This window comes from Myotis brandtii, unplaced genomic scaffold (assembly GCF_000412655.1).
Source record: "Myotis brandtii unplaced genomic scaffold, ASM41265v1 scaffold82, whole genome shotgun sequence".
In the NCBI taxonomy this organism is placed as follows: Eukaryota; Metazoa; Chordata; class Mammalia; order Chiroptera; family Vespertilionidae; genus Myotis; species Myotis brandtii.
In genome coordinates this window covers 7,146,911-7,162,834 of record NW_005371324.1, presented here as the reverse complement: position 1 = coordinate 7,162,834, position 15,924 = coordinate 7,146,911, and the positions used below count along the sequence as shown (strand labels likewise).

The 15,924-nt window shown below is 38.2% G+C and overlaps 1 protein-coding gene across 4 annotated transcripts in view; it reads right to left on the bottom strand.

The window, feature by feature from the left end:
* Window positions 1-15,924, bottom strand: part of SYT1 (synaptotagmin I) — a 547,809-nt gene that overhangs the window by 283,415 nt on the left and 248,470 nt on the right. The window lies entirely within an intron of this gene.

Sequence of the window (15,924 nt, the reverse complement as noted above, 5' to 3'; positions counted from 1 at the left end):
GGATTACTGCTTGGTGCCTGGAACCTGCTTTCTCTTTGGTTCTCAGCAATTCTGCTCGGGCCTCACATAAGACAACTATTCAGACACATTGAAGGGCATTCCCTTTATTTGATTTGTGCTAGTTCTGCATCTTGAATTGCTTCTAGCTAATCTGGGTCATGATGTACTTAGGGAACACCCTGAAGAAACCCAAGTCAATGACATATGCTGTTTAACCTAATGAATTATGCATTCTAATGCGATGTGCTCTTATGTCCCCACGATTCTCCTTAGAAAATATGGGATCAATAAACTACAAAAGATCATGCAAACAGCAAAAGCAATGAATATCACACTCTGGGCTCAAGCTAATTTTATATCAAGTAAAATATTTCTGAATAACAATTTATATATGTTTAAAGACACTTAATTTATATATGTTTAAAGACACTTTAGAGTGGTTTTAAGTTCACATGTTTTTTTAAATACTAGTAGATAGCATCTAACCTTCCACATCCAAATGATCATTACTAATCTGAATATTTTCAATCTTTCTCCTAGTAACACAGTGATCTCTTTTCATTGACAATACAAGAACAGTGGGTTTACTTGTCTTGTGCTAAAAATCGAAATAATTTAACTAGCATATGTTCTTCAAATTTTCATGTGTTAATCTATATAACCACAACAGTATCAAGGGAAGCAAACAAATGGCTTATTTTAGTTAAACCATCCATTGTAACATGTCTGTCTAATATCATATGTAATATTTCATGTGTCTAAATAATAATCTTCATAAACAACAAAGATACAAGTATACATTATCTGTACATTTTCAAAGGAGTACAATTTTAAAGAATTAAGAAATCCATAGAATGTCACAACATATTAAAAGATAAAATTCCTTAGGTCTAAATTGGGAATAAAATGAATCATAAATAATAGATCAATGTACCAATGTATAGATTGAATCTAATCAGATAAAGCTGATGGATGAGGATGAAGCAACATCATAAGGGGGGTGGAATAAGTATATGTTGCTGAATGGAAACATTATAGAACTCTGATATTTCAAAGGAAACAGATGGCATATATGCTTGGTTCCACAGGTAAAAGTAGTCTTTGTTTTAACAGAATTCAAGATAGAAGATGAGGGGAAAAAGCTGGTCTATTTTTTTCAAGATGACTACCTAGGAAGTATACTACACTCGACGCTGTGGAGCCCTGATTGCCTGCTCATGCTGAGATGGGCAGGCTGAGCTGAGCTTGGGGTAGTGACGACAGTGTACTGAGGCTGAGCAGCCATGTGGTCTTCCTAAGGGAGGTGGCAAAGAGCAGTTGTCACAGCGGTGCCTATGTGCATCTCTCCCTAAGACAAGCAGAACTCCAAATCCTAAAGGAGTCAATGCCACAAGGATGCTATTCAGTGACGCCCACGCTTTCGTGTGTATGAGTCCACTGGGAGCTTATGAAAGTAACAATTCCCGGGCTCCATCCCCAATGGTTATGATTTAGTTGTAAATCTAGGGAGATGCCCGGAAATCGTGCATTTGATAAGCATTGCAGATGACCGCAAGGCATGGTAGTGAAGCACACTGTGCTATAAGTCAGGCGGGCCCCGGTTCAAACCCAATCCTTTGCTCTGAGAAATCAACCAGCACTTAACCTTTCATAGGTTAAGAACTAAATCTATTCCAGAGAAGTTAGCTTGTTGCTATCTTCAGACCAAACTATGTATTGAAACCGCCTAGTAAAAGTTACTAAATCTGTATCCAGCAGCGATTAGCTAGAAAATGCTTTTTTGAGTCACCAGAACTCTAGAGGCAGATACACTGTAAAGGGGAACCTGACTGATTTCTGTACCAGAACAAGACATTGGCTTCATGGTGAGAGTCTGTAGAAGAACCCATAGAGTCTAATGTTTGCAAATATTCCCTTAACTGAAACACAGAGGTTATGAGACTCTGGACTGGTGTCGTATGCCCCATGTTTTGAAAGATTGTGGCAAAAACTTGGCTATATTTTCAAAGCTAGCAGGGCCTTCCCTAGGTGAAGTGAGTCTCTGGCAGCTGAGTGCCCCTCAGGGAACCAGGGTCAAGAGTTGTGCTGCCTCTCTACTCCCACTGCAGAGAGCCACTGGATTTCCATTAATTTCAGCTTCTTAAATCAGGGACTTCTGTAGGTTCATACGGTCTTTCCTGCCAATTCATAGCCCACCTGAAAAGCTGCATACATGGCAACACTAACTGCGGATATGGTTTGTGCATAATTTGGTAACTGAAATGCTGTCACCCACTCCTTCTGCTCCACTGCCTGGTAGTTCTGTTTACTGGGTTAACTTACTGCTGATACAATTCTTTCTCCAAGGCTAACCTAAGAGGCAGTGTGTCCCTGTGAGAGAACCAATCAAAACCAAGTAAGAGCAAGCACTCTAACTTGGTCTCCAATTTGGTTTTGGTAGAGGCTTATTTAAATATTTGGGAATAGGTACAACATGAAATAACAGGAAAATATTATAGAAAGAGAATGTAATTATTCAAAATTCTCAAAAACACTGTTAAAATCAACCTCATACTTATATATGCTAAGTACATAGATAACTATTAATCACCAAGGTCCTTTGTTCCAAGTCCAATGGAAAGAAAATTTATTGAGAGCCTATATATGCCAGGTATTGTTTATTTTATACACACACACACACACACACACACACACACACACACACACACACACACACACACCCCAGGGGCCCAGTGCATGAATTCGTGCACCTTGAAAGGAACTGTGCACCACAAGGCTGCAGTGGGCATGGGGCGGGTCCCGGTCCTTCCTGTCACAGTCCCCTATCTGCCAGCAGCCCTGCTCCCGCCACCGCCGCTCCCATGCACTGATGGCACCGGCCCCGCTCGCACCTGTTGCCAGCTCAGAGCCATTGGGGCCAGCACTGTCAGCGGGTGTGAGCAGTGGCTCTGGTGCTGCCCCTCAGGAGCAGGGGGAGGTGGAGAAGCCCTGAGGGGCAATCAGGGCCGGCAGCCACTCCTTGCACCCGCTGACGGCACCGGGCGATCAGTGGTGCGAGTGCCAAGTGGGGCTGTGGTGCACAGGAGCAAAGAATTTTCAGTAAACACCAGAGGCTTGCCCTGATGACAGTGACAGGCGCCCCGCCTTGGTCTGGCACCCCCGCTCACCTGCTCTACCATCCCGCCCTGGCCGATGCTCACCATGTTCTGCGCTCTGCTGCCTGCTGCCAATGCCCACCATGTTCCATGCGTGCCCCATGGTGGTCAGCGCACGTCGTAGCGACCAGTTGTTTGGTTTTCCTCCATTCGATCTACTTGCATATTAGGGTTTTATATATAGAGAGATATTTCTATATTTATATATATATCATATATATTTTCTGATATATTATTTAGCACATAATACATATTTGTTTATATATATGATATATTCATAGACCTAAGATGAATGAGAACTTTATTTCGTGCTTCTCAAAATCATTATAGAAACATGGATATTTATTCATTGCCATGCTCAGAAATAATTCTTGGATGAGGAAGTTGAAGTAAAACGGGCAAAGAGACGGTTGCTTTGGCCTTTCAACCTCAGCAAGTTCTAGGACTGAAGCTCTCTCATCACCAGGTCTCTGTGGCTCCCTGGGCCTGCCCATCTTTGTCTTTTCAAGTTCTTGGTTCTTAATTCAGCTTTTATTCCGATCTCCAATTTCAAAACCAATATTGTCCTCTCCTAACACTATATTTTTTACCCTATCATTATGCTGCCTCCAAGGGACCTTTGAAAGGTCTAAAACTTTCAAAGCCTCAGACTGGGGAAACATAATGGGTCTGTGAGCTCCCGCAGGCAAGAGGCCCAGGGCTGAGGATGCGGACATGTTGAAGACTGTCTGCACAGAGGCTACGAGCTGTGAACACACTTGCATAATTCTGGTGCAAGCAGTGCGGCATGAGCCATGCTGGAGCCGGGGGAAGGAAAACCCAGTAATGCTGATCTTACTTTTAAAAAATATCATGATATTTTGTTCATCATAGGATGTTGGATAAATTCTGATTCTTGAAAAATTGCATTAAAACATTTACTTAGCCCTAACCGGTTTGGCTCAGTGGATAGAGCATTAGCCTGTGGACTCAAGGGTCCCAGGTTCGATTCCGGTCAAGGGCATGTACCTTGGTTGTGGGCACATCCCCAGTAGGGAGTGTGCAGGAGGCAGCTGATCAATGTTTCTCTCTCATCGATGTTTCTAACTCTCTATCCCTCTCCCTTCCTCTCTGTAAAAAAATCAATAAAATATATTAAAAAAACAAACAAACAAAAAAACATTTACTTAATTACTGAGGGTTTTTTTTTGCCCCAAATCATAAATTTTGTGCACTCGCCTCATCCTGGTCCCATCCTGAGTGAAAGTTTTGCAAAGTACAATGTATTTAACAGATATGTACATTGTATGGGATACAGAGATGATAAAGTATGTGATGAAGTAAAATGTATACTTGTACATTATACTTTATAGTGTGTATATACTGTATAGAATGTGACAAAGTGTAATGCACTTAACAGATATGTACATAATATGTGATATATATGAAAAGGAAAAGGAGGGGACTTACACTTATTGAGAGACTGCTACATGTATGCCAGGTATTGTTTGTTTTCTATATATTTCTATACATAAATATATCACCATATATTTGCTAATATAGTATATAGCACATAATATATATATTTGCTTATGTACATACCAACAAATATTCTATATAATAGACACATATTCTCATTTAATCTGTGTATTTTTATTTTACATGTTAAAGATGAAGAAAGAAGCTTGGAAAGGTTAATTAATTTGTCCTAAGTTGCAGAGCTAGGGTCAAAAGAAGGCGGCAAATGAAAGTCAGAGAGAATGATCTGCTTGTGAATTAAGAGATTAAGCCATAAGTACCAATAGCTAACTAGTTATTGGAATTATTGCATTTAGGAAATACAATAAAATATCTTTCACACTTTTATTGAAGAGCAATAATGTTTCTGTCTCTCTCTTTGGGATTGAAAATATAAAATTGATGCTGAGAATATAAGTTTCTAGTGGTATCTTTTCAAAATCTTACAGATGTTTTGGTTTCAGTTGATTTCTCAAGTTTGTAGTTTAAATTACTGCTTTTTAACAGTTCTTTTTGTGTACCCCAGTAATATTTAGTGTGCTATGGAATGGAAAACTAAACATTTAAATGTCAGAGAGCTTCAGAGATAAAATACTACTCTACTAATCAGTACTAGTGAAAGTTGTATGGCTCAGAAGCATGATTGGGAAAATCAATATTAATTATTTATGTTGCTCTTCTGGTCATGAAGAAATAAATATCTATGAATGTCGTGATGGTTAAATCAGTATGTGTTGAGGCTTGGAAAAGGACATGAATATCTAAGACATTTTTATGCATTACTGCTTGTAGAGTGGAATAAATATCTGCTAACAACATGTCAGCAAAAAGATTTGTGCAGAGATAAAGAAAAAATATCCACAGTCAATACAAAAGTAGGTCATATACATAAATACTAACACTGGGAAAGGTCAGCAATGCTAACAAAGGTTTGATATGATATTAAATATCTCAAGAAACAAATTAGAGAACTATAGATAAATTTAATTTTTATTTACCTAAGATCAATGCATATGTGTTAAATGTTTATGAAATACAAACCAAAAATGAAAGGAGCTCAGATTTTATTTTTATACTGATGGTTTAATTTCCATACTTTCAAAGGTATCTTAGAGGCAGCATAACACGGTAGAAAATTTAATGTTAGGAGACAGGCAATATTGGTTTTGAAAACAGCTTTTGTCACTTCTAATTTATGACTTAGGAGAGTTATTTAACTTTTCTGAGCCACACTGCTGTTGTATAATGGTGGGTAAAGATAGCTTTTTTATGGGATGATTATGAATAATAATATTATATAATGGATATATAATTCCAAGAATAAAATTGTTCCAAGTACAGTATTTGAAACATATTACTCAGTCAAGAAATAATAGAGCTAACTGTTATTGATGTTTTTGGATGCAAAGGAATAATAATTTGGAAAATATGTTTTAAATAACCTACAGAAATGACTACCCATACCTTGCATAAATGGAATAATGAAAATAACTAATACCTTCAGAATTAAAGATGAAAAAAATAATCAATTTTAATATACAGAAGGAACTTATATTTGCCATTACAATTAATGAAAAACACAAGAACCATGATTTTTTTCTCTAACTATAAGAGATTTACATATAATAACCTCTTTTAATAGACTTTTCTCTTGGTTTAACAAAAATAATAAGTTATTGGTTAAGAAGAAATGTTGAAGAAAAAAAAGCATTAGATAGTACATTAAAAATGAAAATTACAGATTACACTAGCCAACTTCAATAATAATTGTCATTATTAGGATTTTATATATGACTAGAGGCCCAGTGCACGAATTCGTGCATGGGTGAGGTCCCTCTGCCTGGCCAGTGATCAGGGCCAATTGGGGCTGGCGGCTGGGGGGAGGGGCTTCAGGAGTTGACTGGCTGTGGGAGGTTGGCTGTGGGAGTGCATTGATGACCAGGGGGCAGCTCCTGCATTGAGCGTCTGCCCCCTGATAGTCCGTGTGCATCATAGCTACTGGCCGGTCTTCCAATTGGAACAGTCGCTTAGGCTTTTATATATATAGACTAGAGGCCCAGTGCACAAAATTCGTGAATGGGGGGGGGAGGTCCCCGCAGCCCAGCCTGCACTCTCTCCAATCCTTGACCCCTCGGGGGATGTCTGAAACTGGCAGTCGGTCATCCCTCTCACAATCCTGGACTGCAGGCTCCTAATAGCTCACCTGCCGGCCTGGTTGCCCCTAACTGCCCTACCTGCTGGCCTGGTTGTCTCTTACTGCCCCCCCGCCAGCCTAGTCACCCCTCACTGCCCCACCTGCCAGCCTAATCGCCCCTAACTGCCCCCCCTGCTGACCTGGTCACCCCCAACTGCACCCCCTGCTGGCCTGGTGGTCCCCAACTGCTCCCCTCTTCCCCGGCCTGGTCACCCCACGCAGCCTGCTGTTCAGTCGTTTGGCCATCCTTCACTAACCTCTCTGCCAGCCTGATCACCCCATGCAGCCTGCTGTTCAGTTGTTTGGTCATCCCTCACTAACCCCCCTGCTGGCCTGGTTGTAGGCAGCCATCTTGTGAGGGTTTGATGGTCAATTTGCATATTACCTCTTTATTATATGGAGATAGTATAATAGTAATGTGTAGTATAAAAAAATGTTTGGAGACTAGAGGTCTGTTTGCAGTCAGGAACCAATTTACCCAGCACATTTATATGTAATACCTGATGCTTACTGCTGGTCAAGATTGGCCATATAGGGTGGTGGTTAACAAAATGACTTCAGGGTCAGCATGTTTGGGTTCCAATCCCAGTCTCATCTCTTGTGAGCTTATAATCTTGACAAGTTACTTAACTTCTCCATGTCTTTTTGTTTCTTTGTAAATGGGATAATTAAAGTATCAACCTCATAATATTGTATTAGGTTTAACCAAGATAATGCAGTTAGCAGATGTCTGGCTGTTTATAAGAGCTCAATAGATAAAAGATGAAAGGATGTCTGCTAACTAGAATGGAACATTTGCATTTATAATAATAATAAAATAAGTGATTCTCTGTCTAAATGTTAAATTTAAAAATTCACAATCTATTCTAAACATAGACATATTTTCCAGACTAAGCTAAACTCAACCCAACTCCTTTCAGGCATTCAGGAAATGTCTAGGCAATGCTGTTTCAGGCTATGCTTCTGGGCCTCAGAGCAGTGACATGACTTGACATGAAAGCTTGCCACTTTGATTTGCTCCCCCCAGTTCAGATAGCAAAATGTTTTAATTAACAACTCATTTTAATTACTCTAGCTAGGATCTCATTTGCTTAAAAACTTAACCATGCCAAAGGACACCTGAATCCCTCAATCCTTCTACTTCTACCAATAGAATAAGCATCTGCTTACCATCAACCAACCCATCCCCTGTGGCCCTAAAAGTAAAAGCATGGAGATGGACAGGCCGATGTCCCCATAAGTGCCTTTTTCAATCAAAAGCAAGATGCTCATGTCAACCAAGAAGGTATTTCCACCGAACTCTTTCCCCTCTTTATCACAGAATGAAATGTTAACTATTATTTTATGAGTGTCCCATATTGCCTTCCCAATAGACTGTAATTTCTTCAGCTTACACTTCTATAATGTCCATTCTGTGGTACGCATGCAATAGATATTCATAGAACCCCTGTCACTTATTTATTAGTATCTGAGTAATAAATACTGTATATAAATCTGCTGATTCAAGGGATCATATATGATGAGTGAACCATATACTACAGTAACCAAATAACATACTATTAAAAGGCACATATTTTTAAAAAACCTGGAATGCTAAGTAAAGAAGCATTCTAGTATATTCTAGTGTAGGTGATCTTTGCAAGTTTGATTTCCTACTTTCATGAAGTCACAATCAAATCTGCTATGTTCCAATCTTCACCGTTTCCCTGACATTTTCATTTAGCTTCTGCTGAATATCCAGTCAATTTTCCAACACTCAGAAAAATGTTCCCCCGCATTTACCTTGTCATTCTGAAAATGCTACACATCTCACAATCAAACAGGAATCTCTGGTCTCCTTTTCCTTTATGGTAATTCAAGGATGCCTTTGGAAAGTTGAGTTACTTACATTGATTGGTAAAAAAGATTTATTATTATTTTATTCATACTTCCATATTACCCATATTACTCAGGTGAAGGAAGAGATAATTTTTCAGTTTACATATACACAACACTCTTTGTAAACTTTTATATTTAAAGTGGAGGTAGATTTGGGTTAGTCACCTGCAACAAGGAAAATGGTGCGTGAGATTTGAGGCAATTTTCTGAGTCACAGTGAAATCAGAATGTGAACCTTTTATTGGAATGAGAGGCAGAAAATTGCCAGCATGACTGGCATTTCCAGATTCAAGAATAACAGATAATTTGTGATATCTGAAGCCTGCAATCTATGGACATGGATGACTACAAAATCCATAATTTTAGCGATGTTCTCTCCTGAGTCCTGGTCCGTTCATTGGAGATTTATACCAGATGGTCTGCTGTCTCTTCAGACTCCAGCTTTCTAAAATTATGCTCATATTTTTTCTTTCAAAACTGAAACCTTCCTACCTCTGTCAAAGTTGCCATCATTTTCCCAGTCACTGAGATGCAGGAGCAATGTTTAAATCTTTCTGTACATGAATCAGCCATTGAATTCTGCATTTTTTCTTCCCCACTGCCTTCTATACATATCTCTTTTCCATTCTGGCTGGTTCCTCCCAAGTTCAGCACCATGACCTCATCCACAGGGGTAGCAATACCAAGTCAGAAACAAAAGAAAACCTTTTATTCAAGGAAACCTACCTTCAACACTGATTTCCTAATATAAGTAGAGCTACTGTATTAAACCTACACTCTAAATTATTGCAACATTCAATTAACTACCTGACCTCAAAATAAACAAAATTGGATCCTTAACTCAAAAAGAAAAAGAAATTCAACTAAATTATAATAGCTCCATACATATAGACCTAACTTCCTCCCTCTACTTTTTTCTCTCTTTACCCCAATTCAATACACTCCCTTTCATCAGTCTAGTATTTCTGCAATACATCAATGTCTCATATACCTGATTGATAAAATTGGCCTTCCAAAGTGATTTGTTGTTTTTAACTCCCAATATAAATAATCTTGAAAGAAATATTTTATCAGTGTGGATCTATTTCAGAAATTGGATTGGATGGCATTTGCATTTTGTAAGGGCAATGAAGATATGCTAGCTCATTGTTGGTCTTTGTGTTAGCACTTGGCTTATACATACTTGAGTGTCCGTACTATTCTGTTTTAATTCAAAATTATGAAATTTATCTTAGTAAAGATTTCTATGAAAATTAAATCAATCAAGCATTTTGGAATACTCCAATCTTGTTTGAAGAATGCTGGGATTTATCAGAACATTGTTATGGAAATCTCTAGAGTTGATCATCTCTAAAGAGTTTCTATACTTTTAGTAGTCTGTGATTATTACGTCACCACAACAGCTAGCTATACAAATATAAATTATGTGGTGGGACAGGGTCATAAGACAAACTGAAAGAGTTATAAATCCAAATAATTTAGAGTCAGAAGGTCACCTACCTCCCCTGACTAGTTTATAGATGAGGAAACTGAGGACCAGATTAATTCATGAAGTAATTTGTTCGGAGTCACTCAAAATGTTGTAGCCCAAGAGAATTGCAATTTATCTCTGGACCCCTGTCCAGTGTCCTTTCTAGGACTCAGCTGGATTAAATATCATTATCACTATGGTTATGTATTCTGCCCTTGCCCTATGAATGTATGTTGAGAGCTATGAGGATACTGAGATTTTGCCCTACGTGTAAGTTAACCAGTTAGCTTGCTATAAATTCATAGATGCTGGCAGAAGACATGAGGCTCTTGGCCCAATGACAAAGGAATTTTATTTGTGGCACAGAAAGAAGCATGAGCTTTATATTTACGCCAGTTTCACCTCAACGTCCCAAATCCCACGAGGTTTATGGGGCACGGCCTGGGGGGAAACGTGTACATACCAAGTGGGTTTGTGTCACAGCTAAGGAATCCTAACGCTTTGAAAGCCTGAATGTTTTATAATGGATTGCAAGCAAAAAGCTTTCTTTTTGCTCAAATCTCTAGTTTGCTTCCAGAGCTGTTTGCTATACAAACAAGATGTGCAGAAACATGTTTCTCATGAACTGTCTCTGTCCGTTCAGAGATGGTGGACTATACAATGCATGGGATGACAAATGGCACTCAGGTAATGGGTGTCATTCATAGAGTAACCGTGTGCTCCAATCTGCCCATGGCAAAGGCTGGTGTAGATGAACTAAAATCTGTTAGTTTGTTTTAGGATCTCCTCTAACTCTCAAAAATGTCTCACTGGCGTACAAAAATTATATAATCACCTAGTTATAGCTTACTGTAAAAACACACACACACACACAAAACCTCATTATTTGAAAAGAAAATCCTTTATAGATGATCATAAAAATTCTTCTTTGGTGGCTATAACTACATACCCAGGAATTCCTGGTGAGTCTTAGCAAATTTCCCATAAGTATTTCACTGGAATTACTTAAGTGACAATTCTAGAATAATATAAAACACTTTAAAAAGTGTTATATTCTCTTTTTCTCTCACCCCTCACCCTCTCTCCCTTCTACACACACACACACACACACACAAATAAATTATAAAATGAAGATTTAAGCTATTTATTTGAAATGTGCTGATATTAATTGTTGCCAGTCTCTGAGAGCTAATCAGGACTTTGCTCTTCTAAAAGATCTAGTTCTTCAGCACTCATCACTTAAATTATGACTGAATTCCTCCTTCATGCCAGTCAGACGTGAATAAAAGAAAGTCTTTGGTCTCCTGGAGCTTACATTCTAATGGGTGGGAATGACACTAAACAGACAGATGTCACATGGTGACAAGTGCTCTGAAGAAAATAAAGAAAATATGGATAAGGAGGGCAGGGAGTGATGGGCTGCAGGATTTACTGCCCATGAGGAAGTCAGGAAAGACATCCTTGAGAAGTTGGACTTGATCAGAGACCAGGAGGAACCTGAGTCTTTCTGTTCCAGGAAAAGTGAGAGTCCCTGATTTCGGAATGTGACATTCCTATTAACAGTGTGGTATTGCTATTTAGCAGTTGAGAGAACAATATACATTTTTTCACATTTTGAATATTATATAAAGAATTCAAGAACTAAAATGATTGTGACTTTACAATATATACCAAAGAAGAATGCCGTCCTGAGCTAAGAAAAAATTATTTTATACTTATGTGGTTTTTAATACATAAGATATAATGAGGGCTCTGTGGTTTAACTTTCTAAGATAGAGTGCTCTACTAAGCCCTAAGACATACCAATGAAAGGATGGATTTCTCTTTATTGAAAATAACAAGAATCATGTCTGCATATATGAATGCTCTATTCTCTGAAAACAAACTACACAAGGACAGGGAATGGAGAAGAAACACCTGTCATATTTTCTTTTATTTTTTCATCCCAATGATCTCTTCTTTTTCCTTTCTTTTATAATCTCTCTCTCCCCCCCTCCAGATTCCTTTGGAATGAATTAAGAATTTTAATTTCACTCAGATTACTTCATATTTAACTTTTTAAGCCTTTATGGGCTGGACATTTGATTGATAACATAAAAATAGGACTATAATTTTATAGTCACCAAATATAAAATTACAATAATACATAGTTGTTGTATATATATAATGTATACAAGTACTACATGAAGGATTCCCACGTTCTGTTCATTTCCTACTCATTTTCTTTCCAAAGGATCTGAGAATATACCATCTAATAAAGATAATGATGGTGATGATGAAACCAATATTACTTTATTATAGCTCTTATTTCCAGGTTATTGGTAGGTTATCTCAATTCTTCCTCATGACAATCTCTTGGGTTTGGTATACTTTTTCAGATGAGAGAATGAAAGTATTGAGAAGAGTTTGGGCACTGTCTCCAAGATCACATAAAAAAAAAACACAAAGAGTGTATGCCAGCACTGGGTGTCTATGCTATTCCCATTATATCATGGTGTTGTAGAATTTTCTTCCTTAAGGCAGGTGACACAACTGTGAAAGGCTATATGTTCCTGGTTATGCTTAGGGTAGAGTCAACATGTGTGAATTAGAGATTGGCTTTTAGAGAGTGAGTCCCAACAATTTAAATGTGACTTAGTTCATGAGAACCTCATGGAGTTGTGGCAAGCACTGAATACATAGCTGCAGTTTTTGTCACAGTGTCTGGCACATAGTATGTGGTTGATAAATGTTAGCTAACCATATGACAAGAGCAACAACGAAACAGAAGCAGTGGAGGGAATAACATTCCTCCCATTGGTGTCTGCAAAAGTGCTTAGCGTCCTCTTCACTTAAGGGGGAAGAGGTAAGCTATTCTGGAGTTTTCCCCACCATTTTTGGTAATTTACTGGTCCAACAATTAAAAAACTTTTAATTCATTAACTTTTAAAAAGCATTCATGTTTATTTGTTTCAGGTTTACCAGAAATCACTAATTTGAGCTCATTGAGTTCTGACACCAAAAATGGAAAGCTAAACCTTTAGACACCTGCTGGCAATTAAGGAAATGTAAAGTGCTTCAATTTTATTTTAGCAAGAGAGAAAAAAAAGGATATGTACAAAGGAGCTGGATTTATGCAGTAAATGTGTTTCTAAAATGCCAGTAAATAAAAGTTTGCAATATAATAACGTAGTGCTGTAGTTAGTCACAAGCACAGGCTTGACCGAGGCTCTCAATCCCTATAAGACTCAGTTTTCTTATCTATAGAATGGGAATGATGTTAGTACAGGCATACTTCATTTTATGGTGTTTCCCAGCTGTTGCATTTTTTTTATAAGTTGAAGTTAAGATACTCCATTATGGCTCGATCTACTGTGCTCCTTGCTTTACTGCTATGGTAAAGTTGGAACTGGACCCGCAATGTCTTTGAGGCATGCCTGTGTCTAGGATCACATGAAATAAACATTAGGTGTTATTTTTTGTAATGTAATTACCTATTTTGTTTTCACTAAGATTCTCTTCCTTCCTAATATCTGAAGGGACAGCTAAAGATCTGAAAATCAATGCATTAATTTGTTAATGATTTGTTAATGGGACATTTGTCTTTTACTGTTTTCTCTTTGCAACTACTCCCTACACACCCCACACACACACACACACACACACACACACACACACACACACAGTGCTTTGAGATGGGTGCCTTTAGAAACAATGGAGTGACCCAAAGGATTGAACCTGATGACTAGACTTGCAATGCTGAGGCAGCCTACATAAGCCACCTTTTCTGATAGATGGAAACTTGAGGTAAGTTTGCCTAGGAATCCACAAGCTTCTGTCTTGCTTAGTGTCAGAGCATATTAGAAACGTGGATTAAATGCCAAAGTAATTTGAAGCTTTTGAAAGATATTTCATTCTTTCCATCATAACTGAATTAAACACACATTGCTGTGGCGGCTGCCGAAGTTGTCTCCACAAGGCAGGGTAAAATCTCTTTTGTAAAAAAACCAGGCTCTCCTCTTATTATAATTCTCCATTTTCAGTCACACTGTTTTTTTAAAAGTGATAGATGTCTATGATCATCTTATTTAGAAGGTATCATTTATTAAAATATAGAGCAAGTTGGATTCATATAATTATTAACTTTGAGGCTTAAGCAATAGGATCAAAATAAACCATCACCTTAAGTATCATTATGCTTCAAATATTTTCCTATCTCTCACTCAAATTTATGAGACTTAATTTATAGGCAATGAAATGAATGGAACTTATATATGACCAGAAAAAAGTTGCTTTACTTATCACGTTTGGAACCTGAATTAGATACATTGAAGTTCAATAATAGCTCAATTTATAGAACACTTTTAATAACTAGTTAATAATTCATACACTTATTTGGAGTGTGAATCTGTTTCACCTCTTTCAAAGGAATTTTATATAATTTCTACAGTCTTTTATATCTATTTATATGAGTGATGATGAGTTTGAAAAAAGAGAGTGTGCTTAAGACACATGCTATAGTTCTGAAATTTGAAAGCTTTTATGAATCTTGCCAGGAAACATGGTAGAAAATATCTACTTCAGAAAGTGCTGAAAAGCAATGAAGAAAGGGGAATTGTTTCATTAAAAGTTGTTGTTAAATGCAGCTTTTTAAGTTCCCCTTTACCAGGGAGAGCAGGACTTTTCATTTTTGTATATGTCTTGATATCATGTATTAAGAGGTCAACAAGGGCTACTTGACTTGAATGGCATCTACCATGTTGTATAGTGTTCAGTAACTTGACAGGTTATTGATAAGAAAAACAAGGTTTTTCTTTTATATAATGTCTGTCCTTGGGGCATTAAAACTCTACTTGGACTCCCGAAATAGTTTTTTGAAAGCAGCCAATTAAAAAAATATATTTTCTAGTTGTATCTCAGGTGGCTCACTTATAGTTAGTAGTTACTAGTCTGACCTTAACACCTACCCCAAGGCATACCTAGGGGATAAGAACTGCAGTAATGTGTGGGTGTTGGTGGAGGTGGTGGTGGGGGTGTGACCCTCTGTGACTAGTGAGCCCTTAGTGGGGGAAAGAATGAAAGAGTAAAATTAAATATGCCATTCTGAAATCAATCAATATCAAATAGCAGTGTCTTTCCTTTTAGCTTTATTTGATGCCATTTGAAAGTGACTTTACATTTTATTCCCTACTAGAGGCCCGGTGCACGAAATTCATGCATGGTAAGGACCCTAGGCCTGTCCAGCAATCAGGGCCAATCAAGTTCCCTGCCTCTCCACCTCCTCCTTCCCTTGCTACCTGCCCCAGCGCCTCCACTGGTCGCCTGCCATGTTCCGTGCCGCCCCCTCGTGGTCAGTGCACATCACAGCAAGCGATCAAACTCCCGTTCTCCTGGTCTAACTCCCGAGGGGACACTTTACATATTAGCCTTTTATATATAGAGAGAGATTGTTCTAGAATGTGAGAGAAACCCAAAAGACAAAGAAAGCTTTCACCTCCAATTAGCATATGAGACTGCCTGCTATTACAGACCATAAACATTCATATGACAAGTCCAGGAATGCCTGGGAAAGAGGTGGCTTTACACCTCTGTCTTTTGATAGATAGCTCAACTCAATCCTCACATTCTGGGAGTCAGGTAGGGCAATGGGCGATGTGAATGTGAACAATGGGATCCTCATGACTGGGAAATGAGTTTGCCAGGGGAGAAGAAAGGAAAAGACAGGCTAGGAGTGATTTCAGGGAAGAGAA